The sequence below is a fragment of the Bos taurus genome, chromosome 24, assembly GCF_002263795.3.
Source record: "Bos taurus isolate L1 Dominette 01449 registration number 42190680 breed Hereford chromosome 24, ARS-UCD2.0, whole genome shotgun sequence".
In the NCBI taxonomy this organism is placed as follows: domain Eukaryota; kingdom Metazoa; phylum Chordata; class Mammalia; order Artiodactyla; family Bovidae; genus Bos; species Bos taurus.
In genome coordinates, this window is record NC_037351.1 from 28,063,421 (window position 1) to 28,076,993 (window position 13,573).

General features: G+C 38.0%; 1 pseudogene; it reads left to right on the forward strand.

The window, feature by feature from the left end:
• Positions 1 to 9,559: 9,559 nt before the first annotated feature.
• Positions 9,560 to 9,908, forward strand: LOC107131774 (large ribosomal subunit protein eL31-like; annotated as a pseudogene).
• The last annotated feature ends 3,665 nt before the right edge of the window (positions 9,909 to 13,573 follow it).

The window sequence follows — 13,573 nt, forward strand, 5'->3', positions numbered from 1 at the left end:
AAGGAGAAAAGGAAAGATATAACCATCTGAATGCAGAGTTCCAAAGAATGACAAGGAGAGATAAGAAAGACTTCCTCAGTGATCAATGCAAAGAAATAGAAGAAAACAACAGAATGGGAAAGACTCAAGATCTCCTCAAGAAAATTAGAGATACCAAGGGAACATTTCATGCAAAGATGGGCTCGATAACTGACAGAAATGGACCTAACAGAAGCAGAAAAGATTAAGAAGAGGTGGCAAGAATACACAGAAGAACTGTATAAAAAAGATCATCATGACCTAGATAATCATGATGGTGTGATCACTGACCTAGAGCCAGACATCCTGGAATGTGAAGTCAAGTGAGCCTTAGAAAGCATCACTAATAACAAAGCTAGTGGAGGTGATGGAATTCCAGTTGAGCTATTTCAAATCCTGAAATGTAATGATGATGTGAAAGTGCTGCACTCAATATGCCAGCAAATTTGGAAAACTCAGCAGTGGCCACAGGACTGGAAAAGGTCAGTTTTCATTCCAGTCCCAAAGAATGCTCAAACTACCGCACAACTGCACTCATCTCACGCGCTAGTAAAGTAATGTTCAAAATTCTCTAAGCCAGGCTTCAGCAATATGTGAACTGTGAACTTCCAGATGTTTAAGTTGGTTTTAGAAAAGGCAGAGGAACCAAAGATCAAATGGCCAACATCTGCTGGGTCATCGAAGAAAGCAAGAGAGTTCCAGAAAAACATCTATTTCTACTTTATTGACTATGCCAAAGCCTTTGACTGTGTGGATCACTATAAACTGTGGAAAATTCTGAAAGAGATACTAATACCAGACCACCTGACCTGCCTCTTGAGAAACCTATATGCAGGTCAGGAAGCAATAGTTAGAACTGGACATGGAACAACCGACTGGTTCCAAATAGGAAAAGGAGTACATCAAGGCTGTATATTGTTACCCTGCTTATTTAACTTCTATTCAGAGCACATCATGAGAAATGCTGGGCTGGAAGAAGCAAAAGCTGGAATCAAGATTGCCAGGAAAAATATCAATAACCTCAGATATGCAGATGACACCACCCTTAAGGCAGAAAGTGAAGAGGAACTAAAGAGCCTCTTGTTGAAAGTGAAAGAGGATAGTGAAAAAGTTGGGTTAAAGCTCAACATTCAGAAAATTCATGGCAAATAGATGGGGAAACAGTGGAAACAGTGTCAGACTTTATTTTGGGGGGCTCCAAAATCCCTGCAGATGGTGATTGCAGCCATGAAATTAAAAGATGCTTACTCCTTGGAAGGAAAGTTATGACCAACCTAGATAGCATTTTCAAAAGCAGAGACATTACTTTGCCAACAAAGGTCCATCTAATCAAGGCTATGGTTTCTCCAGTGGCCATGTATGGATGTGAGAGTTGGACTGTGAAGAAAGCTGAGTACCAAATAATTGATGCTTTTGAACTGTGGTGTTGAAGATTCTTGGGAGTCCCTTGGACTACAAGGAGATCCAACCAGTCCATTCTGAAGGAGATCAGTCCTGGGTGTTCTTTGGAAGGACTGATGCTAAAGCTGAAACTGCAATACTTTGGCCACCTCATGGGAAGAGTTGACTCATTGGAAAAGACTCTCATGCTGGGAGGGATTGGGGGCAGGAGGAGAAGGGACAGAGGATGAGATGGCTGGATGGCATAACCGACTCGATGGACATGAGTTTGAGTGAACTCCGGGAGTTGGTGATGGACAGAGAGGCCTGGCATGCTGCGATTCATGGGGTCACAAAGTGTTGGACACGACTGAGTGACAGAAGTGAACTGAACTGATCCTATCCCATCTCCTTGAATATAGGTTTAGCATATTTCTTAGTGTTTTGTATAGCTTCTTCATGGGCATGAAGGCAGATACGCATCTATTTCTTTGTGGATGATCTAGTTCACAAAACTCTAGGATGTTAGCAACAAAGTGTATTGAGGATCATCTAGTCCAATTCTATCAGTTGAAGATACTGAAGTCCAGACTAATTAATAATTTAAACAGATAATTGTTCTATGAGGTGAGTACTTATAATATCCCTTCAACAGATCAAGAGACTGGACAGGGAGAGGTGATAAAACTTGTCAGAATGGTAGAGCTCATCACTGGTAGAACTGTGCTTCCAACTTAGGTCATCGAGTTCCAGAGTTTATGCTTCAAGCTTCTGTACTACATTGCTACTACATTGAAATTTTGCCCACAATCACATCCCAAATTAGAAGGAAAACTAGAATAATGTTTCATTTCTTCTTTCCCCAGATCTAGTGTTTATACTATGCAATACTATCTCCATTTATTGGAATAATTCTCTGTAGAAATTGAATAGACTTTTTTTTTCCCCCAAAGGCAGAAAAACCACATAGAACCAAACTTCTCTTTGCATAATAAAGCATACTTACACTAACTGGATTAACCACTAATACAATTGATCATCAAAATACCACATAAATGATAGTCAATTTTTCTAATTTTTTTCTCTCCTGTATCTTAAGAATTATCTATTTGGTATATGCAAAGTTTAGAGAAATAAGCACATATCTAGAATGCCAAATTTTTAGATTAAATTTGACAAATACATTCATCCTTTATGAGTATGAAGTAATTCAGTGTCACACAGATGATATATGCAGAACACTGACTTGAAGTGCTTTTATTTGCGCCTATTGAATAATAAAACTCAAAAACTCTTGATTTGTAAAATTTCCCTATTGTTAGATCCTTGAAATCATTTTCTTAGGCATTTCTTAAAGTTTTCTTAGACCACTTAATCCTACAGCATTTTTTTTCAATGAAAAAGCATGTTCCTAAGATCAAGAAACTTGACACAGGGTAAAATTTAACATCTAGGCTAATTATTTTTGCATAATATGCATTAATGTGTCTAATACACATGCTTTTGATAACTCAATTTGGGAAATACTGGTGGAGTACAGAACATGCATAGGAGAGGCAGATTATGGAATAAGAGGGACATCTTACAAGAACAGCAACGTAGCAGCTGACTGTTTTTTTTTTTTTTTCCCTCTACTCTTTAAAGGAAGCCAGCCCACTACACATCATCTGACGGGAGGCCCCCACCTCAACATTCTAGGGGACAAAGTACTGACAGGGAGGCAGCCCATCACGTTACACACCCCTGGGACCATCCTTAGATGACCTCCATAATTTGCCCAAATTCAAATGTACCCATCGCATCATGATACTTAATTCAAGTGCTAGTTCTCCTCACCCTTCATTTACAAAATGAGAGATACCCTTTATCAATGCAATCAGCCCACATCTCTCTCCTTCTTAGTGATCCACCACACATGTTGGTATTTGATTGGATTTTTCAAACTATTTTACTCTAATTATTTTATATGCTAATTATTTTTCCTCCAAGTCTTAAATACAAATCCTCTGCAAGTTTATAAAGAATGTTGGAACAGGATTGATAAAATATAGTACATGGCTGTTTATCACTTCAGCCCAATTCTAAGTAAAAAACAAATATTTAATATACATTATCCAAGGAAACCAAGTAGGAATGCTTACAAGATTGACTAACCATGTCATTTAATAAGGAGAACTCCAGGCATTTTTCTTTTTAATAATGTCACCAGATTTTCTTAATGCATTGATCACAAAGAATCATAAGCAGCAAGGTTGAAAATTGGGGGTATCACAGAAATTTAACCAGAAGGAGCCAAGTGACTTGAAATGGTAAATACATTTCTCTGATCATTTTTAAACTGCAAAAAAGGGCATGAAAAGAAACCCGGACATTCATTTACACTTGTTTTTCCTTTCTTGCTAACTAAAACATCATAAAATTAGTTTTAGGCACTTTCTCCTCTTTCTCACACCATCCCATGTCAATTTGTCATATTCCTAAGTCTTTTTTTTTTTTTTTTTTTAGTTTTGGTTAGGATTTGGATAGATATTGGTTGAAACCTTTTCATTCCTTTACATCTTTATATTTTGATCCTCATCTTTAACTTAAGTGACAAAGACAATCAAATTTGTTGAGGAATTGAACCAGTTTTCAAAGGACAGAAAAATTCTCCTTTTTCTATTTCCCCCTTTATGTGCGTTAGAAAATAAAGGTTTACTTAGAACAAACATTTCTAGGAGAAGCTTTACATAAAACAAGAATCTGCTGTTTATCCCTCAGAGAGACATTTACTGCAGTGGTTTAATAAAAGGACTAAAAATTGTCTGGATTTGAATCTCTACCACAATGTCTTGAATAAATTATTCAACGTCTCTGAGCCCCAAGAAGCCTCCAAGAATTTGTTGTTGCTGTTTAGCTCTTTGCAATCCCAGGGACTGTAGCATGCCAGGCTCCTTTGTCCATGGAATTTCCCCGGCAAGCATACATTAATGGCTTGCGATTTCCTTCTTCAGGGGATCCTCCCAGATCAGGGATCAAAGCTGCATCTCTTGTGTCTCCTGCATTGGCAGGCAGATTCTTTATCACTGAGCCACCAGGGAGCCTCAAGGAGCCTACAAGTTTGGGGACTATTAAAATTAGATTCCATACCACTTGCTCCATCCCCATAGTTATATAATCTCTCAAGTAGCAGGGATCTGGAAAAAAAAAAAAAAACAATAGGGCATGAAAGAAAAGTTTATACTATTTTTAATAAACTCTTGCATAATCATGTCAGGCAAAGTTCTAAGCAGTTTACAGATGTCACCCCAGGTAATCCTTATAAAAATCTGTGATCTATATATCTTATTATTCACATTTTATAGATGAGGAGTTTTTGATTCAGATGGGGAAATGATGGGCCTGGGATTCAGCTTAGGCAACCTCACTACAGAGGATCTTTTGCTTTTTGTTGTTGCTGTTTAGTTGTTAAGTTGTGTCCTATTCTTTGGGATCCCATGGACTTTAGCCCACTAGGCTCCTCTGTCCATGGGATTCTCCAGGGAAGAATACTGGAATGGGTTGCTATTTCCTTCTCCAGGGGATCTTCCCAACCCAAGAATCAAACCCACATCTCCTGTTTGGCAGGCAGATTCTTTACCACTGAGCCACTGGGGAAGCCTCTTTGCTTCACCAATGGCCAAAGAAATTGAAAAAGGAACACTGACTTAAACAAATAAGTACATTTCCCTAACAACAAAAAAGATACAAAACTTTTAATATGCTAATATGCATTGGTGACTCTCAAAGAAATATACATGGTAATCAGGGTTTCCTGTAAAGTTTGACTGCAGAATTGAAAAAAAGTATCTTTTTTCAGGAATTCTTTTTATAAGAATTGTACTCCTGGAAAAAGTCTCTGAGGGAGAATGGAAAAATATAAATAAATATTTTAAATCATATAGATCTGTTTTCTGTAAAAGTGTTTCAGTAATGGATTAGAAAAGAAAATAACTATAAATGACTTAATTTCAGAGATGCTAAGTGACAATTTTAGGCAATTTATTCTGGAGGAAATAAAAAACTTTAAGATGAAGAATTCAAATTTTTTTTTTTTTAAGTTTAAAGTTTAAAATACGAGTAGGAAAAGCATTTCTCTTAGTCTTGATGAGTGCAACTTTGAACATCTGTCTACTTGAACTTATTTAAGATTCCAGGGCACATTTTACAATTCTGAGCACTGTTACCCACTCTGAATAATTGATTCCCTCCCACCTAACTCCCTGTAGAATGTCAGTTGAAAGAGATATTTCCACTTTCTGTTGTAAACCATTACAGTTATTGTTCCTATTAGGCAATTGATCCATTAACTTTCAAAAGTGATGCATTTCAATACTGGATAAAATATTTGCTTTTATATAATCTCATTAAGATATCTCTGGAGCCTTCTGAATGATATAATCTACATGAATACTGATTTAGTAATTGCAAGTACTACTAAGGCTTAGCTGGGAAAACAATAGACAACACATCATTATAATTACAAACATGTTCATAATCCTTTAGCATTTACAAAGTGCCTTCTCAAATTTGATCCTCAATCTTTGTGAAATAGGAGAGGTATCAGTGTCCTCAATTTGTGGAGGAGAAATGTAAATTCCAGAAAATAAGGAAATTACCAGCATTCATACAAAGAGAAGTTAGTAAAACTTGGATTTGTTTTTTAGTCTACATTTCTTACACAATGCGGCTTCATGATTACCCAAAGTATTAACATAAAATGGAGAATAATCTTTCACATAGTTTATTTCTTTGTGTGCTTATTTTTAAATAAACAGATTGGGCTGAGTAGATGATTTTCAAATTTGCTGTCTAAAGTGGTGCAGTCCAGCACTTCTAACAGAGTTTGTATCTTTCTTTAAGTAAAATACATGTTTCTTCCCTGAATTCATATACCTGAATCCCTACTATAAAGTGGAGGAAGGAAGGAAAGAAGAAAATGAGGGAGGAAAGGAAGGAGGAAGGAAAGATGGGTCATGCAGAGAACTATCCTTGTCTATAATGGGAAATGCATCACCTCTGTTGCCATTTCTTATTTCTTCTTCCCAGCCTGCCACCTTATCCTTCAAATCTCAGTGTGGACTGTGGAACCCTCCCTCACATGAGTTTCATTCCTGGCTATGTGAACTTAGTTTATTAATTTTCAATTTTTATTTTATATTGGAGTATAGTTGATTTCCCTGGAGGAGGGCATGGCAATCCACGCCAGGATTCCCCATGCACAGAGGAGCCTGGCAGGCCACAGTCCATGGGGTCACAAAGAAGTCGGACATGGCTGAGCGACTAAGCACACAATTGATTTACCAGTTTGTGTTAGTTTCAGATATATGGTAAAGTGAATCAGTGATATATATACATATATCAACTATTTTTCAGATTCTTTCCCCACATAGGTTATTATAAAATATAGAGAAATTAGCCTTATAGCACAGAATTTAGAGAAATCAATTTTACTATTCTTTGTCATGCTCATTCTCTTTGCATATGTGCAAAGAAGGCATTCTTGTGCCAAAGATAATTGTAGCTATTACTGAAATAGACTACACTTCAGGGAATTTAAAGGAAAGGGCACTTAATTAAGGCTTTGGGACTATACAAGCCATAATTCTTGAACATGCTCTTGGTAAGCGGCTTGATTTTGTTGCCGTGGTAGATCATATGATATTTCCTCATTAAGTGTATTTTCCACAAGACACTTGGTTACCTTTTAGCAGATAATGAGCGTGGCAAGCAACACCTTCAGTTTTCATGGCCTAGATCAAGCATACTATGTTTTTATCGTGAATATCAACATAAAATGAAAATATCTAGTTGTGTCCAACAGGACAGGTAGTTATTCATAAATAAATAGATTCAAAAACAGAAAGTAGTCAGAGAAACAGTAAATAAGGGCCTTGCTTCTATTTCAAATGTTGATTTCTTGACATCACACTGTTTCTTCCTTATCCCGAGTGTGCTTTCACTAAAGCATTTCTTTTGTTCAAACGTTGGTACCTAACTGCCAGATGTGCACTTGCATCTTCCCACGTGGAGATGTAATAAACCTTAGACGAGTCACTGAAGCTCTACCTGCTTTGGTTCCCTTATTTCTTAGACTGTGATAATAGAAGTAATGCCTACACTAGAAAGGCTTAAGAAAGGTTTAGAAAGGTATGAAGAAGCAAACGAGTAAATGCATGCAAAGTGCCATGGTGATTAGTATATGTGTTCAGGCTTACCAGGTGGCACAGTTGGTAAGGAATCAGCCTGCCAGTGCAGGAGATACAAGAGACACAGTTTCATACCTGGGTCAGGAAGATACCCTGAAGAAGGAAATTGCGACTCACTCCAGTATTCAATTAATAAATGTTAAGTTTTCATTAATATAGGTCCAGCTTAGCTTAGTACATTAATGGAAGTACTACCAAGGGAGACTTAAGAAACAAATATTAAGATCCCATAATTGTCAGTGAGTCTTGGGTTCCCATTTCCTTCAAGCATATCTTCTTACAGTGTATATATTTTTCATCAAGAAAAGAAACATTAGGGAATTCCCTAGTGATCCAGTGGTTAGGACTCTGTGCTTTCACTGCCAAGGGCCGTGATTCAGTCCCTGGTAGGGGAACTAAGATCCTGCAAGCCTCACAGTGTGGCCAAGAAAAGAAACAAGAAAAGAGATAATATCAGCCTAAATGGGGAAATATTTCTGAAATATATTGTAGTCTTATTCTCAGACCATTTCATATAAACAGTAAAGAAAAGAGGTGCTTAGTGAACCTTAGTGAGTCAGGGGGAAGTAAGGGAAAGGAGTAGTTACAGAGTTTGAGATGGACATGTACACACTGCTACATTTAAAATGGATAACCAATTAGAACCTACTGTACAGCACAGGGGGCTTCCTAGTGGCTCAGCAGTAAAGAATCTGCCTGCATTGCAGGAGCCTCAGGAGATTCGGGTTTGATCACTGGATCAGGTAGATCTCCTGGAGAAGGGAATGACAACCCGCTCCAGTATTCTTGCCTGGAGAATCCCATGGACAGAGAAGGCTGGTGGGCTATAGTCCATAGGGTCACACAGAGTCAGACACAACTGATGTGACTTAGTATGCATGCACGCACATATAGCACAGGGGACTCTTCTCAGTGTCTTATGGCAAACTGGATGGGAGTGGAGTTTGGGGGAGAATGGATACCTGTATTATGTATGGCTGAATCCCTTCACTATTCACCTGAAAATATCACCACATTGTTAATCAGCTAAAAATATAAAATATAAAATAAAATAATATAAAATATAAAATAAAATAAAAAGTTTTTTTTAATAGTTAAGAATAAAAAGAGTGGCAAAAAGAAGAAAAGAGGTGTGTAGAAAAGTCTAACTCAACGTATCAAAATATGTATTGATCAAAGAACTTACAAAGAACAACAGTGATCAGAAAGTATAACAAGTTATCCAATTGGGAAGCAGAGAAAGCTTTAGCAACATGGAAACTGGTGCACAAAATCCAGGGTGGGCTGCCTGGTCCAGGGGAAATTTAGGGAAAACTTTATAAAGAAAGTAAAATTTAAGGTAGGACCTACAAATGTATAGTAAAGAACTAGACAAAGAGTACAGTGGGAGTGAAACCTACAGGTAGATGTGAGAGTGATATTTCAGGCAGAAAATAATATATGTGAAGACTTGGAGGTAAGATTGTATGGAATTTGGGGAGAACTCAGTGAATTTCAATCTTATTGAAATGGAGAGATGTATATGGAGTGATATTGTTGAAGTGAGTTGAAGTTGGAATGAGAGCTAAACTGGGAAAAAATAAATGGGCTCCAACAAAGGACGTACATTAACAGTTTGGACAATATCCTAAGGGCAATGATCTAATTTGTATTTTCTAAAGAGGGAAGACTGAAAACAGGGAACAGACAGGAATGAATTACAAAAAGATCAGGTAAGAGCTGGAAGCGATAATCCAGAAAAGGGATGAGGATGGGATGAAAGAGCAATGGATAGTGATGCTAGGAATGAAGGGAAATAAATTTGATTGTATTTGGAAGTGTGGAAGGCTAGAAGGTTGTGATCATCTCTGTGATTCTGTCTATATGATATCAGGAGTAGAGAAGACCCTCCCACAATCCCTTGCACTCTTCCTTTCCAGCCCCGACCTGGCAGGATGGCTCCCACAGCTAGAAGTGGTGACAAGAATGGTCAGTCTGCCATCAATGAAGTGTTGACCAGAGAATACACTATCAACATTCACAAGTGCATCATTGAGTGGGCTTCAAGAAGTGTGTTCCTCAGGCACTCAAAGAAATCTGGAAATTTGCCATGAAAGAGATTGGAACCCCAGATCTAAGCATTGACCCCAGGCTCCACAAAGCTGTCTGGGCTAAAGGAATAAGGAATGTCCCATAGCATATCCATGCAAGGTTGTCTGAAGATGAAGATGAAGAATTACCAAACAAGCTCTATTCATTGGTTACCTACTCATCACCATTTTTCAAAATCTACAGTTAATGTAAATTAGAACTAACTGCTGATTGTCCAATAAAGTTATAAGAACCAAAAAAGGAGAAAAAAAAAAAAAGAAGCAAAGATCTAAGGCATAAGCTTCAGGATGGTGTTATGGGAGTAAAGGGCTGAACTGGAATGGGGCAAATACTGAGTATAGATGAAAATGTCAAGAAATTGAGGATCAGGATATGGGTAAAACAGAAGTCACTCCAAATAGCAGAAGAAACCATTGAGAAATGAAAGATTGTCAGTTAAGTGCTATTTGTTTTTTGTTTTGTTTTTTCAAATTAATGCAGAAAGAGTTAAACATCAGTGGCTAAAACAAAGAAAAAGGAAAGGTTATATAGTTTTATACCATGAGCCTCAAAAGCATGTAGAATTCTAAACATTCTTAGAGGTTGTGGTATGAATATGAGAGAGTATGAAGCAAGGAGGACACCTAGTGTATCTTTCCAATTCTGGGGAAAGGAAGAAATAAAACCACGAGGCTACTTCACATGGGGCTTCCCAGGTGGCTCAGTGATAAGAGTCTGCCTGCCAATGCGGGAGCTCCCTGGGTTCCATCGCTGGGTCAGGAAGATGCCTGGAGAAGGGAATAGCAATCCACTCCAATATTCTTACCTGGAAAATCCCATGGACAGAGGAACCTGGTGGTCTACAGTGCAGGGGATCACAGAGTCAGTCGCAACTGAATATGCATGCAATTCACATGCAGAGGTTGAAAATTAGCTCTCATGTGCTCATAGTTTGTTCAGAGCACCCATTTCCCCATAACACCCCAGCCAATGTAGACAAGCTCATTCTTACAACCCTTTTTATCCATTACTTTGGAGATGAAGGGAATAAAAGAACTGAAGGGAAGTTTGTTGCAAATGGGTCTCCAGATAGTTTAGTGGGAAGGTAGAGAGGATCAACTCCTTGCCTTACTGTTTGCTAGCTTTCAATTTCAGATATTCTTGAACCTTGTATTAAACATTGCTGCTGCTAAGTCACTTCAGTTGTGTCCGACTCTGTGCGACCCCATAGAGGGCAGCCCACCAGGCTCCCCCATCCCTGGGATTCTCCAGGCAAGACCACTGGAGTGGCTTGCCATTACCTTCTCCAATGCATGAAAGTGAAAAGTGAAAAGTGAAAAGTGAAAGTGAAGTCGTTCAGTGGTATCTGACTCTTAGTGACCCCATGGACTGCAGCCTACCAGGCTCCTCCATCCATGGGATATTCCAGGCAAGAGTACTGGAGTGCAGTACTATTGCCTTCTCCATGTGTTAAACATTAACCTTAGTCAGACACTGTATAACCCAAGGTTAATTCTGCTGCATGACTCCTGGCATCTCGTTCTACTTCTAGTATTGTACTTTGTTGTTCTGTTCAGTCGCTAAGTCATGTCCGACTCTTTGTGACCCCATGAACTGCAGCACACCAGGCTCCCCTGTCCTTCACTATCTCTGAGTTTGCTCAAATTCATGTCCATTGAGGTGGTGATGATATCTAACCATCTCATCATCTGCCCTTTTTACTCCCCCTCCAGAGGCCCCTCGTCCTGTGCCTCTGTGTAACTGATTTCATCATTTCATGCAACAGTCCTCTAACTTCCTTACTTCTTGTTTTGAGTTCAGGGTAGATTCTGTATATAAAAAAGACTTTGTATAGAGTTTTATGACTTTATTTTAAATCTAACTTTCTGAAGTTCAGTTCAGTTCAGTTCAGTCGCTCAGTCGTGTCCGACTCTTTGCCACCCCGTGAATCGCAGCATGCCAGGCCTCCCTGTCCATCATCAACTCCTGGAGTTCACTCAGACTCACATCCATCGAGTCAGTGATGCCATCCAGCCATCTCATCCTCTGTCGTCCCCTTCTCCTGCCCCCAATCCCTTCCAGCATCAGAGTCTTTTCCAATGAGTCAACTCTTCGCATGAGGTGGCCAAAGTATTGCAGTTTCAGCTTTAGCATCATTCCTTCCAAAGAAATCCCAGGGCTGATCTCCTTCAGAATGGACTGGTTGGATCTCCTTGCAGTCCAAGGGACTCTCAAGAGTCTTCTCCAACACCACAGTTCAAAAGCATCAATTCTTCGGCGCTCAGCTTTCTTCACAGTCCAACTCTCACATCCATACATGACCACAGGAAAAACCATAGCCTTGACTATACAGACCTTTGTTGGCAAAGTAATGTCTCTGCTTTTGAATATGCTATCTAGGTTGGACATAACTTTCCTTCCAAAATCCCTTGTCAGGTACTTAGGTTCAGTTAGCAAATTTTATTCAACTTTTAAATCTAAGAAAACAATAATCTTTAAAGGGCCTTTGAATACTACTTTAAATATTTTAAATAGCATTTATAAATAAGATATAATTTAGATTCATTTTAAACATTTCAATTTTCTGAGAAAAAAATCTCAAGTACTAGAGATTTTTATAAATCCCAGAAACTAATTTATAAATATGATAGAATTTATATAAATGTTCATAACATACTGTACATAAACAGCAAGATTTCAACTTACATCAGCATTCCAAATCAATTACTCAATAACATTTTAAATTGGATTTACGAAGCTGTCACTCAATGATGCCAAATTCTATTAAATTTCACATATACAGAAAGAAATGTATAGATTCTATCCAAAGATAAAAATATCTTCATTTGCTTTTCTCAAAATCTCTCTTTACTTTATTCTAATTGCCCCTAGAGCTGAAGGATGCATAAACACACTAAGAAATATATGTGATGGAAGCAACATATGGCCAGAAATTTTGGCTGGTCATGATCTCTGGACTTCAGAAATCCTGTTCAATTCTCACCACTTGAAACGAAGTCCAATATTATCTCAAGTATTTTTGAGTTTTGTCTATTATTATTTTTCCTGAGTGAGCTCTTGACAGCAACCCTGATCAGACAGAGTAGACACTATCTGGAGCTGCTATGACCATACAGTCCTGACTCCTTGTTACATGCATATAATCACCTGACCCTTTTCTGTACTCATGGAAGTCTGTAGCTTCCACCATGAGTGATAATTAAGATTGGATCTTGCACTTATGTGAGGTATAGGCAAACCTTTTCAACAAATACTAAAGATATGTGTGCTTAATAAGAATAATACAAATAAAATATCTTTCTGGCTACTGCTAAAGAGTGTTGAGCTCAATGGAATCCTGCCCTTGTTCCATTTTTCTTATTTTCAGAACAGTACAACTCAGGAATATTAACATTTAACTCACTCATTTCCATAGCCAAAACTATGTATGGTCAGTAAGTTGCTAACTTACAGATAGTTTTTTTTTTTTTTTCCATCCAGACCTCTTTTCTTAGACCCTGGCCCTCTAATGAACTAAATAGTCAATATTTCCACTTGGATGTCTTTTAGTACCTCAAATAAAATTTATCCCAAACAGAACTCATTACCCTTATCTTTATCTTGCCTCTTCTAGGGTTCCCAATTCAATAAATGTGATTACTATTCCCCAAATTGCTCAAGACATAAACCTAATAGCAATGCATGACAGATCCTTTCCCTCAACTTACATATAATCGATCACTTGTCAATACTACTCCTTAAGCATGTTTAAAGCTTCAGTTTTCTCTCTTTTCCTATTTAAAGTGATATCTCAGCCTCAACTCTTGCTTCCTTCAAATTACACCTCTCACAGTATTAAATACTCTTTTTAAAAGGTG